This window comes from Mesoplodon densirostris, chromosome 16 (assembly GCF_025265405.1).
Source record: "Mesoplodon densirostris isolate mMesDen1 chromosome 16, mMesDen1 primary haplotype, whole genome shotgun sequence".
NCBI classification, from domain to species: Eukaryota; Metazoa; Chordata; class Mammalia; order Artiodactyla; family Ziphiidae; genus Mesoplodon; species Mesoplodon densirostris.
Window position 1 is genome coordinate 83099766 of NC_082676.1, and position 24561 is coordinate 83124326.

The 24561-nt window shown below is 46.5% G+C and overlaps 1 protein-coding gene across 1 annotated transcript in view; it reads right to left on the reverse strand.

The window, feature by feature from the left end:
- The window catches only part of PYGB (glycogen phosphorylase B), a 54356-nt gene extending 40551 nt beyond the window's left edge, over positions 1–13805 (reverse strand). Inside the window, exon 1 of the mRNA XM_060078228.1 lies at positions 13458–13805. The gene's annotated coding sequence lies outside the window, so the exon portion shown is untranslated. The remainder of the gene's footprint in view (positions 1–13457) is intronic.
- Positions 13806–24561: the final 10756 nt, after the last annotated feature.

Here is a 24561-nt window from a genome sequence, read left to right on the forward strand (position 1 = left end):
CTGTTCCACTGATCTATGTGTCTGTTTTTGTGCCAGTACCATACTGGTTTTTGTTAGTTTGTTTTTGTTTTTTTATTGGAGTATACTTGATTTACAATGTTGTGTTAGTTTCAGGGTGATTCAGTTATACATATATATATTCTTTTTCAGATTCTTTTCCCTTATAGGTTACTACAGAATATTCAGTACAGTGTTCTGTGCTATACAGTAGGTCCCTGTTGACTATCTATTTTATATGTAGTAGTGTGTATATGTTAATCCCAAACTCCTAACTTATTCCTCGCCAACCCCCCTTATCCCTTTGTTAACCGTAAGTCTGTTTTCTATGTTTGTGAGTCTGTTTCCTTTTTGTAAATAAGTTCATTTGTATCTTTTTTTTTAGATTCCACATATAAGTGATATCACATGATATTTGTCTTTCTCTGTCTGACTTACTTTACTTAGTATGATAATCTCTAGGTCCATCCATGTTGCCACAAATGGTATTATTTCATTCTTTTTTATGGCTGAGTAATATTCCATTGTATATATGTACCACATCTTCTTTACCCGTTCATTAGTCAGTGGACATTTAGGTTGCAGTATCATACTGTTTTGATGACTGTAGCTTTGTAGCTTTGTGACTGTAGTCACAGCGCGATACCTCCAGCTCTGTTCTTCTGGGAGAAAATATTTGCAAATCACATAGCTGGTAAGAGATCTGTATCAGGAACATATATAAACAATTCAATAATAAAAAGACAGCCCAGTGGTAGGTTGGGCAAAGGATCTGCACAGACGTTTCTACAAAGAAAATACAAATTGCCAATAAGCACATGAAAAGATGCCTAACATCATGAATCATAAGGGAAATGCAAATCAAAAGCACAATGAGATGCGACTTCACATCCACTAGTACAACTATGATCAATAAGCCATCAGATAATAACAAATGGTTAGCAAGGATCTGAAAACTAGCTGGTGAGAGTGTAAGATGGTGCAGCTACTCTGGAAACCAGTCTGGCAGGTCCTCAAAAGTTCAACAGTTTACCATTTGGCCCAGCAATTCCACTCCTAGACATATACCCAAAGAAATGAAACCCTGTGTCCACTAAAAGACTTGTATTTAATAGTCAAAAGGTGAAAACAACTCAGATGTCCACCAACTTATGAATGGGTAACTAAAATGTGATATATCCATACAGTGGAATATTATTCAGCCATAAAAAGGAATCAAGTACTGATAAAGCTACAATGAGAATGAACCTAGAAAACATTATGCTAAATCAAAGAAGCCAGTCACAAAAGAGCACATATTGTACAATTCCATTTATATGGAATATAGGTAAACTACAGAAACAAAAAGTAGATTAGTAGTTGCCTAAGACAGGCAGACAGGGAGTTTAGGGTGGGTAACAGCTAAAAAGCGTGGGGTTTCTTTCTGGGGTAATGAAAATGTTATAAATCTGACTGTGGTGATGGTTGCACAACTCTGAATATACCAAAACCACTGAATAAACTGTACACTTTAAATGGGTGAATTGTATGGTATCTGAATTTTATCTCAATAAATATTGTATGTAAGATAGAATACTTCCAGTTGTAAAGGTGGTAGGATAAAAATGTCTCTGTCCACTTCTCCCTAAAACTCACTGACCCTAGGAAAACAGAGGTGGAAACAGGGAGGCAGAACTCAGCCAGAAACTGCCCCTTGTACCACTTCACCACCAAGCTGCAGGGGAGGGATGAGGGTGACTGTCCACTGCTGGTCTCTGCCTTCTGAGCCCGATGAAGGGACAAATCACTTTACACTCACATGTGTGCACACTCACACACCCACACGTGTACATGCATTCACACCCATGGCACACACTCACTCACACACACATACACACACACAATCACAAAACTGGGAACCAGGAGGGGCTGCTCCCTCCATGCTGCACACAGCAGGCCCTGAACCATCATCCAGCTGCAAGCAACTGGCTCAGGAAGAATCCCCTCCACTCAGAGATGGAGCTCAGGATCTACACCCTGAGAAGAAAAACAGAACAGACAGGAAATACAACAGGCAAAGAACACCCAACATTCACCAAGGGCCACATGAAATCCATAAACACAGACCCATCTAAGACATCAAGAAACACTGATAAGGTAACAAAGGGACTCAACCAAGCATGGGAAAGAAGTAAAATAAATAAGAGATAAAACCACCACAGAAATGTAGGCAGCACTGAATGCAAAACAGCGGCACAGCTGAAAACAAAAAGCTGGCTGGAAAAGTGAGCAAAGTGGGGGAAAATCATGAAGAGGACTGGAGAGAAAAATACCCATACAGAAGACAAAGAGTACTTAACATCTGCATAATTAGTGTTCCTGAAGAAAGAAAATGAATAAAATGTTAAAAATTTTTTCAATATGTAATTTAAGAAAAGTTTACATATATATTAAACCTACAAATTGAAAGAACATGCTTACATACAAAAAAAATTCCAGTGTCCTTTAAATCACAAAGACGTGGCAGTGTAACGAGTGGTTCTGCAGAGCTGCCCGCTGCTCCACCACCGCTCTCACTGCTGCGCACGGCCCATTGCTTCCTCCTGACTTTTCATTGTCCTGGACGCTATTTACTCTACACGTGAACTGATCTATTATTATATGGGGTTCCCAAAGCACGGTACCCCTCCTCCCGCTAGATGGGGCTTAGTAATCAACGTGAAAACACACTGAGACGACAACACCCAGCTGTCCGAGAGAGTGAGTGAATGTTTTGAGCAGCCATTCCTTTCTTCTAGGCACACATGAAGGCCATGCCTATTTATGGGGTTCTCCCAAGAGGTTTTATAAAAAGTTGGCAGGGCATAGAGCAACAAAGCCCGTGAGCCACAACGACTGAGCCTGCGCATCTGGAGCCTGTGCTCCGCAACAAGAGAGGCCGCAACAGTGAGATGCCCAGGCACCGCGATGAGGAGTGGCCCCCGCTCACCGCAACTAGAGAAAGCCCGTGAGCAGAAACGAGGACCCAACACAGCCAAAAATGAATAAATAAATAAATAAACAAACAATCAGATTTATATTTAAAAAATAAGTTGGCAGGGGACTTCCCTGGTGGTCCAGTGGTTAAGAATCCACCTTCCAGGACTTCCCTGGTGGCGCAGTGGTTAGGAATCCACCTGCCAATGCAGGGACACGGGTTCAAGCCCTGGTCCAGGAAGACCCCACATGCCACAGAGCAACTAAGCCCGTGCGCCACAACTACGAAGCCTGCACTCTAGAGCCTGTGAGCCACAACTACTGAGCCCTTGTGCCATAACTACTGAAGCCCGCGCGCCTAGAGCCCATGCTCTGCAATAAGAGAAGCTACTGCAATGAGAAGCCCATGTATTGCAACAAAGAGCAGCCCCCGTTCACCACAGCTAGAAAAAGCCCGCGTGTAGCAATAAAGACCCAATGCAGCCAAAAATAAATAAATTAATAAATTAATTTTTTAAAAACACTTTTAAAATAATTTTTAAAAAAAGAAGAATCCACCTTCCAATGCAGGAAACACGGGTTCCAGCCCTGGTCTGGGAAGATCCCACATGCCGCGGAGCAACTAAGCCCATATGCCACAACTACGGAGGCTGCACTCTAGAGCCTGACCACAACTACTGAGCCCATGAGCCACAACTACTGAAATCCGCATACCTAGAGCCTGTGCTCCGCAACAAGAGAAGCCACTGCAACGAGAAGCCCGTTCGCTGCAACTAGAGAAAGCCCACGCGCAGCAACGAAGACCCAAAGCAGCCAAAAATAAATTAATTTATTTAAAAAAAAAAAAGAATCTGCCTTCCAATGCAGGAGACGCAGGTTTGATCCCTGGTCTGAGAACTAAGATCCCACATGCTACGGGGCAACTAAGCCCGTGCGCTGCAATTACCGAGCCCACGCGCTCTGGAACCTGCGCACCACAACTAGAGAGAAGTCTGTGTGCCACAATGAGAGATCTCGAGTGCCACAACTAAGACCCAACACAGCCTAAAATAAATAAATAATATTAAAAAAAAAAGTTGGCAGGTCAGGGATATGATTAAGATTTTTTATTTTGCCTTTAACTATAATATGTATTTTAAAAGTTGCAGTTCGATCTTTCTGCTAAAGTTTCCAACTTTTAACTAGCACTATGAAAATAGCTTGATTATCTCTTTTTCTAAGAGATGGGTGCTGAGGGATAAAATGTTGGGCCCAGTCTTAAAGCCTCTGAATCTCTTTCATTTTCCTCCCAAGTTCAACATGGGTGTCCAGGGCTCACCTGTGTATTTAGTTCTGTAAACCTGCCCGGGCAGCCTCCTGCGGCATCCTGAACAAGACGGCAGCAGGAGCAGCATGGCATCCAGGGTCCCCCCAGCACTGTCCACTCAGAAAGGACCGACCACAGTCAGCTCTGCGTCAGGCACCGCTGCAGGCTGTGCTTGGCTGGAGCTCTGGACTCAGGGTTTGTGCCTTGTTTTCTGTTGCTGTTTTTGTCCGTGTGACTTGAGAACTTTTATTGTTCCCTCACATATGTTGATTTTGTTTTCCCCAGTTTCCTTAAGATGGTTCAGTGTGAAACCATCAAGCTGAAGAAGGCGCTTGAGAAACCGGCCAATGACATGCACAGATTTTGAACCACGCGGACTGGGTCCCATCCCGGCTCCTGCAGCGGCCGGTGGGGTGACCTGGTCACTTTATGTCTCTGATAGCACCATGCCTGCCTGGGACTCGGCAATGCTGGTCCCCTCACCTGGCCAGATTTTCAGGGAGGGGTGTGGAACCTAAAGAACAGGGTGACAATTCTGGGAAAAAAACACCTGCAAAGGGCCAGCTCTTTGCCAGGCCCAAACTCTGCTGCTGCAGGCCCAAGGCCATCGCAGGCCCGGCCCAGCCCCTTCCTACCTCTCCAGCCCCTCCAGCCTCCCCGGCGCCATCTGTGCAATCTTGGACAGGGCCTCCCGGCTCAGGGGTGCCAATCGAGAACCAGATGTTCACCTGCTTGAGCCTGAGAACAGCAGGGACCCCTTAACCTTGCCACACAGCTCTGGGGGGCCGTCTGCAGGCCTGAACTAGGTCACTGATCTTTCTTGCAGAGTCCCTTCTTTGCAATATGGCTGTAACAAGTGTTAAATGGCCTAGAGGCAGCCTTAAGTTTTTTATAAATTGAGTTTATTTATTACATGCAAAGCCCACACCAACAGGTAACATCAGAGAAAAGCGTAAACAAAGCTCTTCGACACAGATGAAAATGTGATCAACACAAACATTATACAACATATTACTCTCCTAAAGAATCTTAGGAGTTAATGAACTCTGTGAAAATGGAGTTTAATGTCAATAGGTAGAGCCTCATTTTGCTCTCTGTACAACCGAGATTAATACATAGAACTGGACTTTCAGAGACCTCCAATTTCTTTTCCCTCTCCTAAAAGTGTGTTTAGAGTCCTTGTTTAACGGAAGGGTCTGAACACTCTGCAGGAAAAGGAAAGAAATAACTTTCAACACTCAGGGCATTGAAGCACAGACTGGGGCAATCAACTTCACCACCAGCAAGAACCTGATTCTACAGGCAGATCTGGCCAGGAAGGTGTCTGCCTGTGCCAGGAACACGCAGCCTCACTCCTCTTGTCTATCAGATTCTGTCGGTGCCGCAGCGGCGTCTTAACCCACGAGCTGCCCTCTCGCAGCACAGAGTGGCTCCCGCCAGCCAGAGCTGGCCCTGACATGACACAGGGACACTGACCACTGACCCAACACAGAAGTCAGCTCCGCTGGGCCCCCCAGCCTCTACAAAGGCACTGAGGCCACCTCTAGCCTGCCGCCCTGCCCGAGCAGCTCAGCGCGAGGAGGGCTGCTGGGGGGAGGGGCCCTTCCACCCCTGTCCTCACGGAGCATGTCCCCGTGTACATGCATCTGAGGGGCTTTTTGGAGGAAACAGCTTTATAAAACCACTACTGTGCTTGTGTGAGGATGCTGAGCGCTATCTACCACACCTCTTAAGGCCCAACCTATGAAGTCACACTCGCACTTTCTTTCAGAGCGAAGTGCCGGGGAACCTTGGCTTCCCCTAACTGGTGGGTTGTGTCTCAACGTGGACCACAAATTCCGTTTTTTATTTTAGGTACTGGTACCGAGGAGTAGAACACAGGTCTGTTTGCGCAAAGTCAACTTGGAAAATGTAAAATATGATAAAATTACAGTATTTTATCCCTGTAAAATCTACAGGGACTTTACACTCAGAGATCACTTAGTTCTGCAGGAAACAAATTCACTTTGTGTTACATGATGTCAGTGTCACAGTCCTCTGCCTTCCACCTTATGTGCCATTAAGCTCTACAAAGCGTCTACTCACCCCATCCCAGAGCCAGATAATCATGGAGGCCACCTTGTCCCTGACAGATAGCCAGAGCCTAATCAATTTATAGTAAGTGATCTGGACCATGTCAAACTACACTTGTGACTCAGTGTTATAAGTCAGTGTTTTCAACAGAGCTACTTTCACCTTTAAAAGAAAAATGGTGTTTCAAGGCTGAGAAAAGACACTCAGCTAAAACTGAAATTACATATAATTCCTATTCCAGAAGATCCTGTCGAAGGCATTGTTAACCAGACTTTTTTTTTTTAACATCTTTATTGGAGTTTAATTGCTTTACAATGTTGTGTTAGTTTCTGCTGTATAACAAAGTGAATCAGCTACACGTATACATATAACCCCACATCCCCTCCCTCCTGCGTCTCCCTCCCACCCTCCCTATCCCACCCCTCTAGGTGGTTGCAAAGCACTGAGCTGATCTCCCTGTGCTATGCGGCTGCTTCCCACTAGCTATCTATTTTACATTTGGTCGTGTATATATGTCAATTGTCAATGTTGCTCTCTCACTTTGTCCCAGCTTACCCTTCCTCCTCCCCATGTCCTCAAGTCCATTCTCTATGTCTGTATCTTTATCCCTGTCCTGCCCCTAGGTTCACCAGGACTTTTTTTTTTTTTTTTAGATTCCATATATATGTGTTAGCATACAGTATTTGTTTTTCTCTTTCTGACTTATTTCACTCTGTATGACTGACTCTAGGTCCATCCACCTCACTACAAATAACTCAATTTCATTTCTTTTCATGGCTGAGTAATATTCCATTGCATATATGTGCCACATCTTCTTTATCCATTCACCTGTCAATGGACACTTAGGTTGCTTCCATGTCCTGGCTATTGTAAATAGTGCTGCAATGAACACTGTGGTACATGCCTCTTTCTGAATTATGGTTTTCTCAGGGTATATGCCCAGTAGTGGGATTGCTGGGTCGTATGGTAGTTCCATTTTTAGTTTTTTAAGGAACCTCCATACTGTTCTCCATAGTGGCTGTATCAGTTTACATTCCCACCAACAGTGCAAGAGGGTTCCCTTTTCTCCACACCCTCTCCAGCATTTATTGTTTGTAGTTTTTTTGATGATGGCCATTCTGACTGGTGTGAGGTGATACCTCATTGTAGTTTTGATTTGCATTTCTCTAATGATTAGTGATGTTGAGCATCTTTTCATGTGTTTGTTGGCAATCTGTATATCTTCTTTGGAGAAATGTCTATTTAGATCTTCTTCCCATTTTTTGGTTGGGTTCTTTGTTTTTTTGATATTGAGCTGCATAAGCTGCTTTTATGTTTTGGAGATTAATCCTTGGTCAGTTGCTTCATTTGCAAATATTTTCTCCCATTCTGAGGGTTGTCTTTTCATCTTGTTTATGGTTTCCTTTGCTGTGCAAAAGCTTTTAAGTTTCAATAGGTCCCATTTGTTTATTTTTGTTTTTACTTCCATTTCTCTAGGAGGCGGGTCAAAAAGGGTCTTGCTGTGATTTATGTCATAGAGTGTTCTGCCTATGTTTTCCTCTAAGTGTTTGATAGTGTCTGGGCTTACATTTAGTTCTTTAATCCATTTTGAGTTTATTTTTGTGTATGGTATTAAGAAGTGTTCTAATTTCATTCATTTACATGTAGATGTCCAGTTTTCCCAGCACCACTTATTGAAGAGGCTGTCTTTCCTCCATGGTATACTCTTGCCTCCTTTATCAAAGATAAGGTGACTGTATGTGCATGGGTTTATCTCTGGGCTTTCTATCCTGTTCCATTGATCTATATTTCTGTTTTTGTGCCAGTACCATACTGTCTTGATTACTGTAGCTTTGTAGTATAGTCTGAAGTCTGGGAGACTGATTCCTCCAGCTCCTTTTTTCTTTCTCAAGATTGTTTTGGCTATTTGGGGTCTTTTGTGTTTCCATACAAATGGTGAAATTTTTTGTTCTAGTTCTGTGAAAAATGCCATTGGTAGTTCGATAGGGATTGCACTGAATCTGTAGATTGCTTTGGGTAATGTAGTCATTTTCACAATGTTGATTCTTCCACTCCAAGAACATGGTATATCTCTCCATCTATTTGTATCATCTTTAATTTCTTTCATCAGTGTCTTATAGTTTTCTGCATACAGGTCTTTTGTCTCCTTAGGTAGGTTTATTCCTAGATATTTATTCTTTTTGTTGCAATGGTAAATGGGAGTGTTTCCTTAATTTCTCTTTCAGATTTTTCATCATTAGTGTATAGGATTGCAAGAGATTTCTGTGCATTAATTTTGTATCCTGCTACTCTACCAAATTCATTGATTAGCTTTAGTAGTTTTCTGGTAACATCTTTAGGATTCTCTACATTTAATATCATGTCATCTGCAAACAGTGACAGTTTTACTTCTTCTTTTCTGATTTGGAGTCCTTTTATTTCTTTTTCTTCTCTGACTGCTGTGGCTAAAACTTCCAAAACTATGTTGAATAATAGTGGTGAGAACAGGCAACCTTGTCTTGTTCCTGATCTTAGAGGAAATTTAACCAGACTTTTCAGTTGTCCAATTACCTTTCTAAATTTCTGTGTTCATTTCTCTTCCCTTCGCCATATCCTAAGAGCCCTATTCTCTACAAGGTAGAAAAGAGTCAGCTATCTGTTGCCTGCTGTTTACCTGCTTCATGTCTTAAAATGTGTGGGTTTCCATATGGGTTAGAGCCTGCTCTGTTTAATGGGCGGGAAAAAAGGAGGTATATCTGGAAAGATGTGTAAAATTCGCTCAGTTTTCTTCCTTGTATTTCTTATCAGCGGCACAGCTGACAAAGCTGAGTAAGGTCTGCAGGTGACAACACTGTGTTGGTGTGAATACCCTGAGTTTTTTCCAAATGCTCGGGTTGTATAAGGGAATCTCCTTGATTTTCCAAGTCACACATTTGAGTTTTCAGGGGTAAAGGGGTATCAAGTCTAAAACTTACTTTCGGGGCCTTCCCTGGTGGTCCAGTGGTTAAGAATCCACCCTCCAATGCAGGGGATGCGGGTTTGAGCCCTGGTCAGGGAGCTTAGGATCCCACATGCCGCAGAGCAACTAAGCCTGCACAATGCAACTAGGACCCGACGCAGCCAAATAAACAAATAAATTAAAAAAAAATTACTTTCAAATAGTTCACAGAAAAAATGTATTTATACAGAGAGAAAGACATAACAAACGTGTTAAAAATGTTTCATGTTTGGGGAATCGGGATAAAGAGCATATGGGAATTCTTTGTATCATTCCTGCAACTTGTAAAAGTCTGAAATCACGTAAAATAAACGTTTAAAAAATCATCTATAAAGGGCTAGGATGCAGGAATGAGATCGGTTACAATATTTCATAAAGATACAAAGGGTTAGCCATCCACAGCACCTGGGTATAAGTCAGGGTTCCCCAGAGAGACAGAATCAACAGGATATATACACAGAGATTTATTTTAAGGAATTGGGTCACATAATCATGGGGGTCCAAGACCAAAATCTGCTGGGGTGAGCCTGCAGGCTGAAGACCCAAGAAGGTGCGGCATTTGGAGTCCAAAGGCCTTCTGCCGGAAAATTCCTTCTGGCTGGGGAGGGATGTGGAGAGGAAGAGAGGGGAGGTGGCTCTGGTGGGGTATCAGTCTTTGTTCTGTTCAGGCCTTCAATTGATTAGAGGCCCATCTACATTACAGAGGGTGATCTACTTTCCTCAAAATCCACTGACTTTAATGTTAATCTCATCTAGAAAACACCTTCACACAAACAACCAGAAAAATGTTTGACCAAATATCTGGGCACCATAGCCCAGCCAAGTTGACACACACAATTAACCATCACAGCCTGCAGGAGGAGAGGCTGGACTGTCTTCTAAGAAAAATCACGGCACACACCCAGAGCTTCCTAATCTCATAAATGACGGCTTCAGCCTACCTTCCATTTGGCAAGCTGTCAGGGTAATCAGCAACACGAAACATCGGCCCCTCCCCAGCTTCTGGCTAGAGAAAGTAACTCTGAGCTCTCTGCTATCAGGGAAGCTTGCCCATGGGATACAAGGTCAACTTCACACAGATGAGGGCAAACACATCAGAGCAGTTGAGTGGGTCAAAAAGATCCCAGTGTTGGACCCACTCCTGCCTAATTAAAACAAAATTTCAGAAGTAGGGGTTGTGTGCAGCCAAGGCAACAAAAAACTGCTCCAGATCATCTTCCTTTAACTCCCAGATCCAGCCAAACCCTAAGATTAATTGTATTCATCATGATTATCTTACTAGAAATATTTAGGACAGCTGTTTGGACCCAGTGGTAGAGCTCCTTTCCTTAGTCCACCATTATGGTTATGCCAAGAGCTCATGGGGAAGAGCCGTGGTAAACTGGCCAGTCCATCCACTACAAGGATGCAATCAGGCCAGCTGTCTGCATCGTACAACGTCTGCTTTAAAGATCCATGGAAGAAATCTCGCACCTACTCATTCTAGAATTTACTGCAGAGATTCCATGACTCCCATAACTGGGCATGATCTGCAATTTGCTTTGGTTGCCAGAACTTACATCTGCATTTTGTGTCCTGACCGTGTATCTGAACTTAACCCACTTCCCTACCCTTACTGTCTTGCCCCAACTTTCTCTTTGAGGTCTTCTATGAAGTTGAAACTTTTGCAGCATATCTTGCTTAAGCATTCTCAAATTCTTTTTGGATGGAATGTTAATGTAAAATGGAAATGTTTTATCAGCAAACACAAAGCTATAATGTTTTAGAACAGCAAGGTACTCAGGGATGGATTACCTAGCTTGAACTTCCTTATTTTAAAGATGAAGAAACTGAGACCAAGAAAGGTTAAGAAATCCACCCAAGCCCAAGGGTCAAACAGGCCAAATGGTAAAGCCAGGACTTGAGGAGCCTGGATTTCTGTGAGCCATCCCTCACCACCCAGCTCTTTACCGTCCCTGAGTTTGTAGTGGAGTCCTGACCTTGCCATCACTTCAGAGACTCCTGGAGCCATCTTGAGAACTAAGCCTGCCTCCTGCCAAGAGCAGACTTCTTAATTTTAGCCAGATTTTTTGACTTAAGCCAGGCAGCTTACTTGAAAACTCTTCCTCTGAGCAATGAGCTTCAACTGTTTCTACCACTACCAAAAATAGAGTGCTTGAGAGTTATGAAACAATAGGTGCAGCATAGCACTATACTATTTTGTGTAATAAAAACAAATGTTTCTACCTGCACAGAAAAAGAGATGTGGAACACAAGATGTTTGTAGCATTTACAGTGTTAGCAGTAGGTGGTGAGATTACAGTTAATTTTTTCCTTTTTGGCTTATCTGTGTTTTCTAATTTTTTCTCCAATAATCAAGGACTTGCATAACTGTTTTAAAGTAAATAAAAATATTAAATAAAAGCACTTTAACTTATTGTTTAGATCGTCAGGCTGCCTAAGTCTGCAGTGCAGTGGCACACATCCTTGAAGCCGTTCTTAGGCTGGGGATGTGGCTCTGCAGGATTATTATTGGGAGACCTTCCACGTCCTGTCAGCTCTGATCCTCCTGGGGCTTGTTTCTTGTCCTTTACAAGCAAACATGTAACTTTTGCAGAAAAAGGAGATGATGAGCTTATTTTCAACATGAATTAGCCAGACGGAAGCACTCAAATTCCAAGTTGCCACTTTCAAATGACCTTCCTATCCAGGACAAGCAAACAACCTTCCATTTACAGCCTGTGTGGCTTTAAAGAAGAGAAAGGTTTACACCTATAGCCACCATAGCAATCAGTGGGGATGAGCAAACCTGTTTTGTTAGAGGGATTTAATCCTGTTCATGAAAGGTTATTTCCATAATCCCTGAGCCCATCACTAGCCTTTTCAAGATCTAAATATAGATAAACACTCTAATGGGACCCCACGGTGCTGCCCTTGAATGTGCCCTCAGAGATGCACCTGCTACATGAATAACAATGATACTGCAAATCAGAGCTCGCCATCAGCGGGGAATTCTGGGGGAGCCACTGCCTGTTGGCCAGTTTCCCTGGCAAATTCATCCCAAGCCCTTGCTGAAATAACCTGTTTCAGCCATTTGGTGCCACTTCTCTCTTCACCGTCTTGCATACTAACTATGAAGATCCTAGTTGGTATTCTAACAAATCTGTCCCTTTTACCACCTCTCTTTTCGAAAAAACAGAGTGCCCCAGAATACGTTTGGAAAAGCAACCAATCTCAGACTTAGCAATTATTAAACATTTCTTAACGCCCTACAAAAATACTGTAAAATACTATCAACAAAGCAACTGCCCAGTGCTCAGGTGTACACCGTAAGTCACATCTTTGCAAATTGGCTTCAGGCCTGCAAGTGTGTCCTTTCCTCACCAGTTTTCACTCTACATTAATATAGTAGAAAGGATAGAACTCTCCATGGTCAAGAGGAAAAACAAACAAACAAACAAACAAACAAAACTGGTAGCAGGGGCCTGGCCAAGCCCATACCCATCAAACTGAAAACTACCACTTTGGAGAATCCTATTTACTGACTTGGAAAGCTGTTGAAAAAGCTACAAATGTGGATGAATGAAACAGAAAAGCCACAAAATTGCATATACAACATGCTTTTTAAAAGTGTGCATATACATTCAAGAACGGGAAAAGATGTAGAAGGACATGCACCTATATTTTAACACAGTTAATAACGGACGTGATGAGCAAATTTTCTCTCGTGTATTTTTCTACCATAAACCTACATGTGTGTAAAATGTAAAAAGAATAAACAATTCCTTAACGTCGGCCAACCTTAAGCTAAGTGAAGTTCTTCAAGGCAGGTGTGAGCGCCTGGAAGGCAGAGCCCATCACTGCGGGCTCCTTCTCCTCAGCAGGCTTCCCAGTGACGCCCCCCATCTCTGCCCGCCCGGACAGCAGGCCCCAACCGCAGGGCTCCGGGCCGCCCAGTACGCGAGGTGAGGGTTAGGCGACGCCGTGTGCGGGGCCGCCTCACCCGGTGGTCTCTCCTCAACTGCGGGGCTGGGGGAGCGGGGTGTCGCTCCCCATCTTAAGGGGCCTCTCTTCACCCGTGGGTCTATCCTCACTTGGGGGGGTGTCTCCCCATCTCGCGGGGAGGTCCCTCCTCAGCGGGGGTCTCTCCCCACCCCGGTGCCGCCTCACCTTGGGGTCCCGCTCGTAGTAGTGCTGCTGCGTGCGGATCCAGCGGCCCACCAAGTGGTCTCGCACCGTGTGCGCCAGCGCCAGGTAGTAGTCGCGGCGCGTGGCCACGTTGCGGTCCTTGACGAGCGTGAAGTGCAGGTGCCGGTTGAAGCTCTTCCGCACCTCGGCCACGTCGCCCAGCCCCGCCAGCCCGCGCACGCTGATCTGCTTCCGCCTCTCGCCGTCCGTGAGCGGCTTCGCTATCGCGCCGGTAGTCCGAGGAGGACGAGGAGGGCAAGATAAGCCGCGGGGACACGCCCGCACAGAGGATGCTGCCGCTTCGCCGGTTGCCAGGCCGCGCCTGCGCACTGCGCTGCGGCGACGAGAAAGGGAGGTGCTGAGAGTGCGCCTGCGCGCTGCGGCGGACAACGTGAGGGGTGGGGCCTGAGGAAGGGCGGGGTCGCAGGGTGGGAGGGGCCTCCTGGAGGGGCTTGCACCTACCCCTGGGTGAAGGAGTATTGCTGAGTTTCTCAACTCCCAGAGCTGAGGATGAGGTCCTGAGCTTGTGGCCCATTCCTGCCAGCAACTCTCTTCATGTCCACTCCCTGAGACAGTGTCTCCTCCTGCTCGTCCCCCTCCCTAAAGCTGCGCACCTGGTTCCTACCTGCAGGTCCTCATCTGGGGCCCTCTTGCTCACTCTCACCAGCAACCCTCCAGTCTACACCCACTAGCACCACCGCTGCTGTTCCCTAGGGCCATCTTCGGGTCCCCGGCTTCATTCAGTGTTGCTCCCACTGCTCCTCCCTGATCTTATCTTGGCCTCTGGGGTCTCTGCATCAAGGAGTCCTTACAGGTTGGTTTAACATTGAAAAACTGGCAGTATTCACTGAAGGTAAACAAACACCTACTTCTGACCCAGCAATTCTAGTCCAAAGAGAATACCCAACAGAAATGAATGCTTATACCAACCAAAAGGCACGTACAGAAATGCTCATAATATTCATATATTCAAAACAGTCCTGGTCTTCCCTGGTGGCGCAGTGGTTGAGAGTCCGCCTGCCGATGCAGGGGACACGGGTTCGTGCCCCGGTCCGGGAAGATCCCACATGCCGCGGAGCGGCTGGGCCCATGAGCCATGGCCGCTGAGCCTGCGCGTCCGGAGGCTGTGCTCCGCAAAGGGAGAGGCCACAACAGTGAGAGGCCCGTGTACCGCAAAAAAAAAAAAAAAAAAAGGTTGTAACCAAGAGTTAAATAATTAACACTAATTGCTGTTCATCTGTGAAGGCAACAAACAGATGTTCTCTAAAGGTACAGAAGTCAGGCCTAGCACCCTGCCTGTGGTTGGAGCTCACCCTGGCTTTGCACTTAAGAATTGAGAGCCAGTTTGTTTCCTTAGTCCTTATTCTTTTTCTGCTACCTGTACCTAATATCCTCCTGACAGACCAGCTGTGAATTTTTCTTGAAAAAGAAAAACAAAAACTTTTTCAGGGCTTCCCTGGTGGCGCAGTGGTTGAGAGTCCGCCTGCCGATGCAGGGGACACGGGTTCGTGCCCCGGTCCGGGAAGATCCCACATGCCGCGGAGCAGCTGGGCCCGTGAGCCATGGCCGCTGAGCCTGCGCGTCCGGAGCCTGTGCTCCGCAACAGGAGAGGCCACGGCAGTGAGAAGCTCGCGTACCGCAAAAAAAAAAAAACCAAAAAAACAGTCCCAAACTGGAAACCACGCAAATGCCCACCAATGCTGGACTGATAAACTGTGGCGTATTCCCACAGTTGCATAGTCCCCAGCCGTGAGAATGATAGACCACATCCAATACGCAGATGAACAGTGCTGAGTGAGAGTAGGCAGCGCTAAAGAGCACAGCCTGAAGGATTCCACTCACGTGAGTTTCTGGTGCTGAGCCTTAGAGGTGGACATAGCTGGGGAGGAGGGGTGGGCAGGGAGGGGGAGTGGGTGAATCCGTGGCATCTGGAAAAGCTCTGATTACATGTGGTGTGCAAGCTCATCACTGCACACATGGGAGCTACCCCATGTGGGGAGTGTCTGTGGGTGTGGTCCTGGGGCGGGGCCCGGGGGGGGGCGATCACAGGTGCGGCCCAGGGCCTTCCACCATCTTTCTCCACAGCTCATTCTGTTTCCTTGCCCTCCCTTCACACCCAACGGGGCTCCAGATCCTTCTTTAGGCCAAAGCCTTCCTGCTTGCTCACAGATCCAGTGCCAATAACATCAGGCCTGGTGGGCCTGCCTTCTCTCCCAAGCTCCCAAGGACTCTCTCTCAGGAGCTGATCCTCCAAGATGAAGTCTGGGTCCTCCAACCATTTTATTCCCTATGTGTCTAGTCCATCCTTAGCTGCTCTTTTGGATCCTCTTGCTGAGATTCCTGTGGTAGTTTCCTCATGGGCTCCCCTGCCTCCCAGAAACTCCCCAAAACCATCCTACCCAGGCTACAGACTGCACAGCCCCTCAGCAGAGGGCTGAGCCCAGCACAGCTCCTACAAACCACAACCCCAGCCAGGTAAGCTTGCTAAACCAGCCTCAGCCTCTCCCTAGCAGGTCCTCAGGCTGGGCCTGGGGGACTTGAGGGGACAGGTGAAGGCAGGCACCCGACTGCAGCAGGCAGGCATTCTCATGTGTCCCATCCCAAAGGGACCAGGCAGAAGGGGAAGTGGTCAGAGCTGGGGTCAGTGAGAGAGCTGGGGGTGGGGAGAGAGAAGGAGCCCCCGAACTGTGGAGCCTGTGGGGCTGTGAGGGGCAGCGAAGGACACCAACCAACATCCACAAGCCTCCCTGATCTGGATCTTGCCCTCTGCAGCCCTCACCCCTGGGGAGTCCCTCACTGGAGAGGCGGATTTGCAGTGAAGGTCCTGCGGCCTGGTTTTGAGCTGCATCTCGGGGGGCTGCCTCTGCTCACCCTCAGCCCAGGCTGGCCTACCACCTGTTTTTTTTTTGTTTTTTTTTTTTGGCGGTACGCGGGCCTCTCACTGTTGTGGCCTCTCCCATTGCAGAGCACAGGCTCCAGACGTGCAGGCTCAGCAGCCATGGCTCACGGGCCCAGCCGCTCCACAGCATGTGGGATCTTCCCAGACCGGGGCACGAACCCGTGTCCCCTGCATCGGCAGGCGGACTCTCAACCACTGCGCCACCAGGGAAGCCCCACCACCTGTTTTTATATGGCCCTCAAGTTAGGAACGCTGTCTACGTTTTTATTTATTTTTTTAAAATAAATTTATTTGTTTATTTTTGGCTGCGTTGGGTCTCTTTGTTGCTGCGTGTGGGCTTTCTCTAGTTGTGGCGAGCAGGGGCTACTCTTCGTTGTGGTGCGCGGGCTTCTCATTGTGGTAGCTTCTCTTGTTGCAGAGCAAGGGCTCTAGGCATGCGGGCTCAGTAGTTTTGGCACGTGGGCTCAGTACTTGTGGCTCGTGGGCTCTAGAGCACAGGCTCAGTAGTTGTGGCGCACGGGCTTAGCTGCTCCATGGCATGTGGGATCTTCCCGGACCAGGGCTTGAACCTGTGCCCCCTCTACTGGCAGGTGGATTCTTAACCACTGTGCCACCAGGGAAGCCCTACATTTTTAAATGATGGAAACAAGTGAAAATAAGAATAATTCATGATGTACGAAAGTTACATGAAATCCACATTTCAGTGTCTACAAATCCAGTTACACTCATTCCTTTATATTTTCTCTAGGGCTGCTTTCACACATCCACGGCAGAGCTGAGCATCGTGACAGAGACTGTATGGCCTGACTCTGCCCCTTACAGAGGGTGCTGCCCCTGACCTCCTCCTGGGGGAGGGCCCCATGTCCCCAGCACTGCCTCACACTCGCAGGCCCCATGAATGTACCTCAGATAGAGCAAGTCCCCATGGTTCTAGGTGCTGCATTCCAGGCGAGGGTGGACTGAGGTGTGGGAGGTGGCTGGCCTGGGCAGAATTCTTGAAGCCTCTTTAAAATTCACTAGATCACATTGGGAAAACGCACATTAAAACCCCAGCATGGGCCTCCCTGGTGGCGCAGTGGTTGGGAGTCCGCCTGCCGATGCAGGGGATACGGGTTCGTGCCCCGGTCTGGGAGGATCCCATATGCCGCGGAGCGGCTGGGCCCGTGGGCCATGGCCGCTGGGCCTGCGCGTCCGGAGCCTGTGCTCCGCGGCGGGAGAGGCCACAACAGTGAGAGGCCCACATACCGCAAAAAGAAAAAAAAAAAAAAAAAAAAAAAACCCAGCATGGGCCTCCCTAGTGGCGCAGTGGTTGGGAGTCCGCCTGCCAATGCAGCGGACACGGGTTCGTGCCCTGGTCCAGGAGGATCCCACATGCTGCAGAGTGGCTGGGCCCGTGAGCCATGGCCGCTGAGCCTGCGTGTCCGGAGCCTGTGCTCCGCAACGGGAGATGCCACAGCACTGAGAGGCCCGCGTACCACACACACACAAAAAAAACAGCAGGCAGCAGGACTTACCTGCTACATACAATGGTCAACATGAAAGTGACCGACAGTGACTTCCCTCGTGGTCCAGTGGTAAAGAATCTGCTTTCCAATGCAGGGGACGCAGGTTCGATCCCTGGTCAGGGGAGTAAGATTCCACATGCTACGTGGCAACTAAGCCCGCGCGCCACAACTGCTGAGCTCTCACGCCTCAATGAGAGAGCCTGCATGCTGCAAACTACAGAGCCCACACGCTCTGGAACCCGTGCACCACACTAGAGAGAAGCCCGCGCACCACAAGGAAGAGCCCGCATGCCGCAAGGAAAGATCCCGTGTGCCTCAATGAAGATCCTGCGTGCCAGAACTAAGACCCAACGCAGACAAAAATAAACTAACTAACTAAATAAATGCTCTTTTTTTTTTTTTTTTAAGCAGCCTTTAAAAAAAGAAAGAAAAAAAGAAAGTGACCAACAGCACAGAGTGGTGGTGAGGTGGTGGAGTGCTGCTCAAGGGAGTGTAACTAGTACAGCCATGTTGGAAACAGTGTGGCAGTTTCTTATAATAAAATAGTCAATAGTTAAACATACTCTTACTACGTGGCCCAGCCATTCTACTTTTAGGTATTCATCCAGGATAAATAAAAACCTATACCCTCGGGCCTCCCTGGTGGCGCAGTGGTTAAGAGTCCGCCTGCCGATGCAGGGGATACGGGTTCGTGCCCCGGTCTGGGAGGATCCCATATGCCGCGGAGCGGCTGGGCCCGTGAGCCATGGCCGCTGGGCCTGCGCATCCGGAGCCTGTGCTCCACAATGGGAGAGGCCACAACAGTGAGAGGCCTGCATACCGCAAAAAAAAAAAAAAACCTATACCCACAAAACAACTTGTGCAAGGATGTTCATAGGAGACTTATCACTAATGCCCCAAACCCAAACTGGAAACAGCCCAGGTGACTATCAACAGGAAAGTGAAGAAACAAAGTAAGATATTGAAATAGTGGAATACTAACTCAACCATAAAAAGGAATGACACGGGTGAATCTCACAAACATTATGCCAAGTGGAAGGCCAGACACAAAAGAGCACATATTGTACAATTTCATTGACATGAAGTTCCAGAATTGGCAAAAGTAATGTGTTGTGATGGAATTCAGAACAGTCCCCCAGGGGCCAAGGATAGGGGGATTGTCTGGGGAGTTTCTGGGTTGACAGAATAGGGATATGGGCTATATGAGTGTATGTGTCACAGTGGTTTGAACTCTATTCTTAAGATCTGTGCATTTTTCTATATGAAAATACCTCTATAAAGATATTCTTAAAAAAAAAAAAAACTCACTAGGTCAGAAGTAAAAGGTAGAAAGAGCTTAAGTACCAAAAACAGCCTCCATCAAACAAGAAGCCTTTGCAAATCCAAGCCTCTAGGAAGCAACACTGAGTTCCTCCTGAGATTCATTTTGTGCAGAGACATTCCAGCTGAAGCTTTGAGCTGAGTATGAAGAGTCCATCCAAGAGAGAAGTGAAGGAAGTCTTCTTGCTGAAAGCCTATTTGCATTGCTAACCCTTTAGCCCTGCTGTTTGGTTTGGGTGGAGTCCTACCAGGAACTTCCACTGGGAAAACAAGAGGATATTTGGCTCCACAGGAAATTTGGGGGGCAGAGAGGGAAGGTCAGTGTCACTGTTCTCCGGATTTTCAATTCTCCTGCTTTCTTTTAGGCAACCTTTTGTGACTCAGTAGGCAGTCGAGGACCCCTCCCCATGAGCCCAGCCCCTGCAGGACCCAGGGCTTCACCAGGAAGTAATAGACCTGACCCTCCACCTGCCCCAGGGAGAGAATCTTCTCTCAGCCCACAGGCCTGAGGGGAGACCATGAGGAGACTGAAAAAATCTAAGGGTTGCCTTTTCAATTTGTTGATGGTGTCTTTGCTGTGCAGAAGCTTTTTAGTGTTTATCTTTGCTTTTATGGCCTTTGCTTTTGGAGTCAGATTTAAAAAAAATTGTTGCCAAGACTGATGTCAAGGAGTTTCTACCTATGTTTTCTTCTAGAAGTTTTACAGTTTCAGGTCTCACGTTCAAGTCTTTAACCCATTTTGAATTAATTTATGTGTATGGTGTAAGATTGTGGTCCAGTTTCTTTCTTTTGTATGTGGTTGTCCAGTTTTTCCAGTACCATTTATTGAAGGGACTGTCCTTTCCCCATTGTATATTCTTGACTGCTTAGTTGTAAATTAATTGACCATATATGCATGGGTTTATTTTTGGGCTTGCTATTCTGGTCCATTGATCTATGTGTCTGTTTTTATTATTATAGCTTTGCAATATAGTTTGAAAGCAGGGTGCATGATGCCTTCAGCTTGGTTCTTCTTTCTCAAGATTGCTTTGGTTTTTCAGGGTCTTTTGTGACTCCACACAAATTTTAGGACTGTTCTATTTCTGTGAAAAATACCATTGGAATTTTGATAGGGATTGCACTGAATCTGTAGATTGCTTTGGGTAGTATGGACATTTTAACAATATTAATTCTTCTGATCCATAAGCATGAAATATCTTTCCATTTATTTGTGTCTTCTTCAATTTCTTTCATCAGTGTTGTATAGTTTGCAGTGTACAAGTCTTTCAAAAGCTTCTGCACAGCAAAGGAAACCATCAACAAAATGAAAAGGCAACCTACTGAATGGGAGAAAGCATTTGCAAATCACATATCTGATAAGGGGTTAATATTAAAAATACATAAAGAGCTCATACAACTCAATAGCAAAGCAAAAACAAAAACAGAAACAAAACAAGCAACCTGATTAAAAAATGAGCAGAGAATCTGAATAGACAATTTCCCAAAGAAGACATACAGATGGCCAAGTGCATGAAAAGACAAGCGTTGGCAAGGACGTGAAGAAAAGGGAATCTTGTGCACTGTTGGTGGGAATGTGCAGCCACTGTGGAAAACAGTATGGAGATTCCTCAAAAAACTAAAAAGAAGGACTTCCCTGGTGATCCAGTGGCTAAGACTCCATGTTCCCAGCGCAGGGGGCCTGGGTTCGATCCCTGATCAGGGAACTAGATCCCACATGCCGCAACTAAGAGTTTGCATGCCGCAATGAAGATCCTGCACACCGCAGTGAAGATCCTACATGCAGGAACTAAGACCTGGCACAAAAAATAGAACTACCATTTGAACCAGCAATTCCACTCCTGAGTATTTATCCAAAGAAAACAAAAACACTAATTCAAAGATATATGCACCCCTATGTTCATTGCAGCATTATTCATAATAGCCAAGATATGGAAACATCCTAAGTGTCCATTGATGGATGAATGGTTAAAGATGTGGTACGTGTATACAAGGAAATACTACTCAGCCATAAAAAAGAAGGGACTCTTGCCATTTGTGACAACATGGATGGACCTAGAGGATGTTATGCTAAGTGAAATAAGCCAGACAGAGAAAGACAAATACTGTATGATTTCACTTGTATGTGGAATCTAAAAAACGAAACAGACAAACAAACCAGAAAACCAAGCTCATAGATACAGAGAACAGATTGGTGGCTGCCAGAGGTGGGGGGTGGGGGTGGGTGAGATGGATGAAGGGAGTCAAGAGGTACAAACTTCCAGTTATAAAATAATAAGTCCTGGGGATGTAATGTACAGTATGGTGACTATAGTTAATGATACTGTATTGCATATTTGAAAGTTGCTAAGAGTGTAGATCTTAAAGTTGTCATCACAAGAAAAAAAAAGGAAAAAATTTTGTAACTATGTAAGGTGGTGGATGGTAACCAGACTTGTGGTGATCACTTCACAATGTATACAAGTATTGCATCATTATGTTGTACATTTGAAACCAATATAGTGTTATATGTCAATTAAATTAAAAATGAATGAATTAATTTAAAGAAATCAATTTTTTTTTTTTTTTGCGGTATGCGGGCCTCTCACTGTTGTGGCCTCTCCCGATGCGGAGCACAGGCTCCGGACCCGCAGGCTCAGCGGCCATGGCTCACAGGCCTAGCCGCTCCACGGCATGTGGGATCTTCCCGGACGGGGGCATGAACCCGTGTCCCCTGCATCGGCGGGTGGACTCTCAACCACTGCGCCACCAGGGAAGCCCATGGAGCTAATTTTTATTTCTCTTAACTCTATAACTATTTTTCTAAATATTCCACGCTTGGACTTCCCTGGTGGTGCAGTGGTTAAGAATCCACTTGCCAATGCAGGGGACATGGGTTTGATCCCTGGCCCAGGAAGATCCCACATGCCGCAGAGCAATGAAGCCCGTGAGCCACAACTACTGAGCCTGTGCTCTAGAGCCCATGAGCCACAACTACTGAGCCTGCATGCCACAACTACTGAAGCCCGAGTGCCTAGAGCCTGTGCTCCACAACAAGAGAAGCCATCACAATGAGAAGCCGTGCACCGCAATGAAGAGTAGCCCCCGCTCACTGCAACTAGAGAAAGCCCGCGCAGCAATGAAGACCCAATGCAGCCAAAAATAAATAAATTTATATATATATAAAAAAGTATTCCATGCTCATTATGATCGTGATGATTGATTCTTCAGCAGAGAAACCTGCTTTTGATAAATAGCTATTAACTTGGGAGGCACACCAGCTTGGGGTTTGGAAGCCTCCAGACCTGGGTCCTAGTGGGGTCCTTCATCTCCTCAGCCACTGACCTTGAGCTCAGACAGTCCCAGCCTCTGGGCTGCGTGACAGAGATGACGGGTACCTGCCCGTGGCTGCTGTGATGATGAAATCACTGGCTCCATGCCTGACACCCAGTAAGCTCTCCATCAGCACAAGCCATTGTCGTTACTGTAGCTCAAAATAGAGAGATGCTGCATGTGGTATGCTTATCCCGCCACGAACTCAACATATTTTTCAAGGTGAATCCAAGGACCTTGAGTGTGAAGAGGCCTTGGAGGTGCCCGATTCTGACCTCTCACCCCCAGCAGGGACCCCCTTCTCGGGCACCCCTGAATGCTGACGTGCCGTCTTCTTTCAGGACATCTTTCCTCATCAGCAGCTTCCCTGTGAGTCTGAGCTCCAGCTTCTGGAGCCACACAGGCGGGGCCAGGCTCTGATAATCCTTACAGTATTTTTTTTGGGGGGGGGGGGGGAGGGCAGGCGGATTGCAGGATCCTAGTTCCCTGACCCGTGCCCTAGGCAGTGAAAGCGAGGCGTCCTAAATACTGGACCACCAGGGAATTTCTAACCCTTGCAGTATTGAGGACAGCTGTCGGAACCCCACCCACCTAAAGCCTCTTTCCAGGCCTGTGATGTCATGATTTATAGTACGAAATATATGTTTGGTCTTCATCCCTGCTCCTGGCTCACAGCTCCCCGAACCCTTGGGATTTCCTAAGCATAAGAGCAATGGGAGCATCTTTTGTTGCATTTGGTCTTTTGTCCTCAGTCCTATTAGCCCTTTCAATCATACTTGAATTTGCATTAATGAGATGATCTTTGGAAAGCCTCTAGGTAACCACAGGGTGGGGGCTGGTTGCCAGGGGAACCAACCAAGTGATTAGAGGGCTCAGAGATTCCGCCTTTCCTAGGCCCAACCTCTGGGGTGGGGACAGGGGCTGGAGATCAATGACTTTATCAGTCAAACCTACGTAATGAGGCCTCCATAAAAACCCCCAGAGCACAGGGTTCGGAGAGCTCCCAGGGTGGGGAGGGGTCGGGAGGGTGGTGCGCCCGGGGAGTGTGGGAGCTCCGCACCCTCCCCGATGCCTTCCCCTCGTGTCTCTTCTGCCTGCCTGTTGGTTTGTATCCTTTGTGATAAACTGGCAGTAAGAACTAAACTGTTTTCCTAAATTCTGAGAGAGTCTCTCTAGCAAACTACAGAATCTCAGGAGGGGGGCATAGGAACCTCTGATTTACAGCTGGTCCATCAGAAGCCCAGCTGACTACCTGGACTTGAGAAGGGCCTCGGAAGGGCGGGCAGTCTTGCAGGACTGAGCCCTCACCTGTGGGGTCCCACGCCGCCTCCAGGTAGATGGTGTCAGAACGGAGCTGAATGCTGTGCACCCAGCTGGTGTCTGAGATTTGCCTGGTGGGAAAAGCCCCACATGTCTGGTCTCAGGGTGGAGCATTGAGAGCAGAGTGAGGGGTGAGTGGAGGAGTAGACGGAGAAAATCCTCTACAAGGATGAACACTCCTCACATTTCATGGTCTCCCAACAAGTCACTGAAAAACAACTTTACCACAAGTTGCACACCCAAGTGTGGCTTTTCACAATTCTTACCTCGGGAGACTCTGTATTTATATTACCGACCTGTGATGATTCTGCACCCTTCTGAAAGTTCCCTTTGGGAATTGCCTCATGATTTTATTGCCATCCTTGATTTTATCCAAAAATGGTATTATCCCAGCTCGAATATCATATTTGCCTTCCAATCATTCTGAGATTGTTCTAAAAATCATATCCACCCCGAAACAATGATTTGCTGTGCCTGAGAGTATTCAAAAGCATGTGCGGGGGGTTCTTAAAGTAATGTAAAAACTAAAACTATATGTTAAAAAAACTGTTTTGTTAGCTTTTAAAACTGCCTCATTGGGGAAGCCTTTCTAATTATGACACAAACCCCAGAATTCATCAAATAAGATAAATTGTATCAAACTGTAATAAATTAGATACATTTAGGAAATTTCTCTGGTGGTCCAATGGTTAGGACTTGGTGCTTTCACTGCCGGGGCCTGGGTTGAAACCCT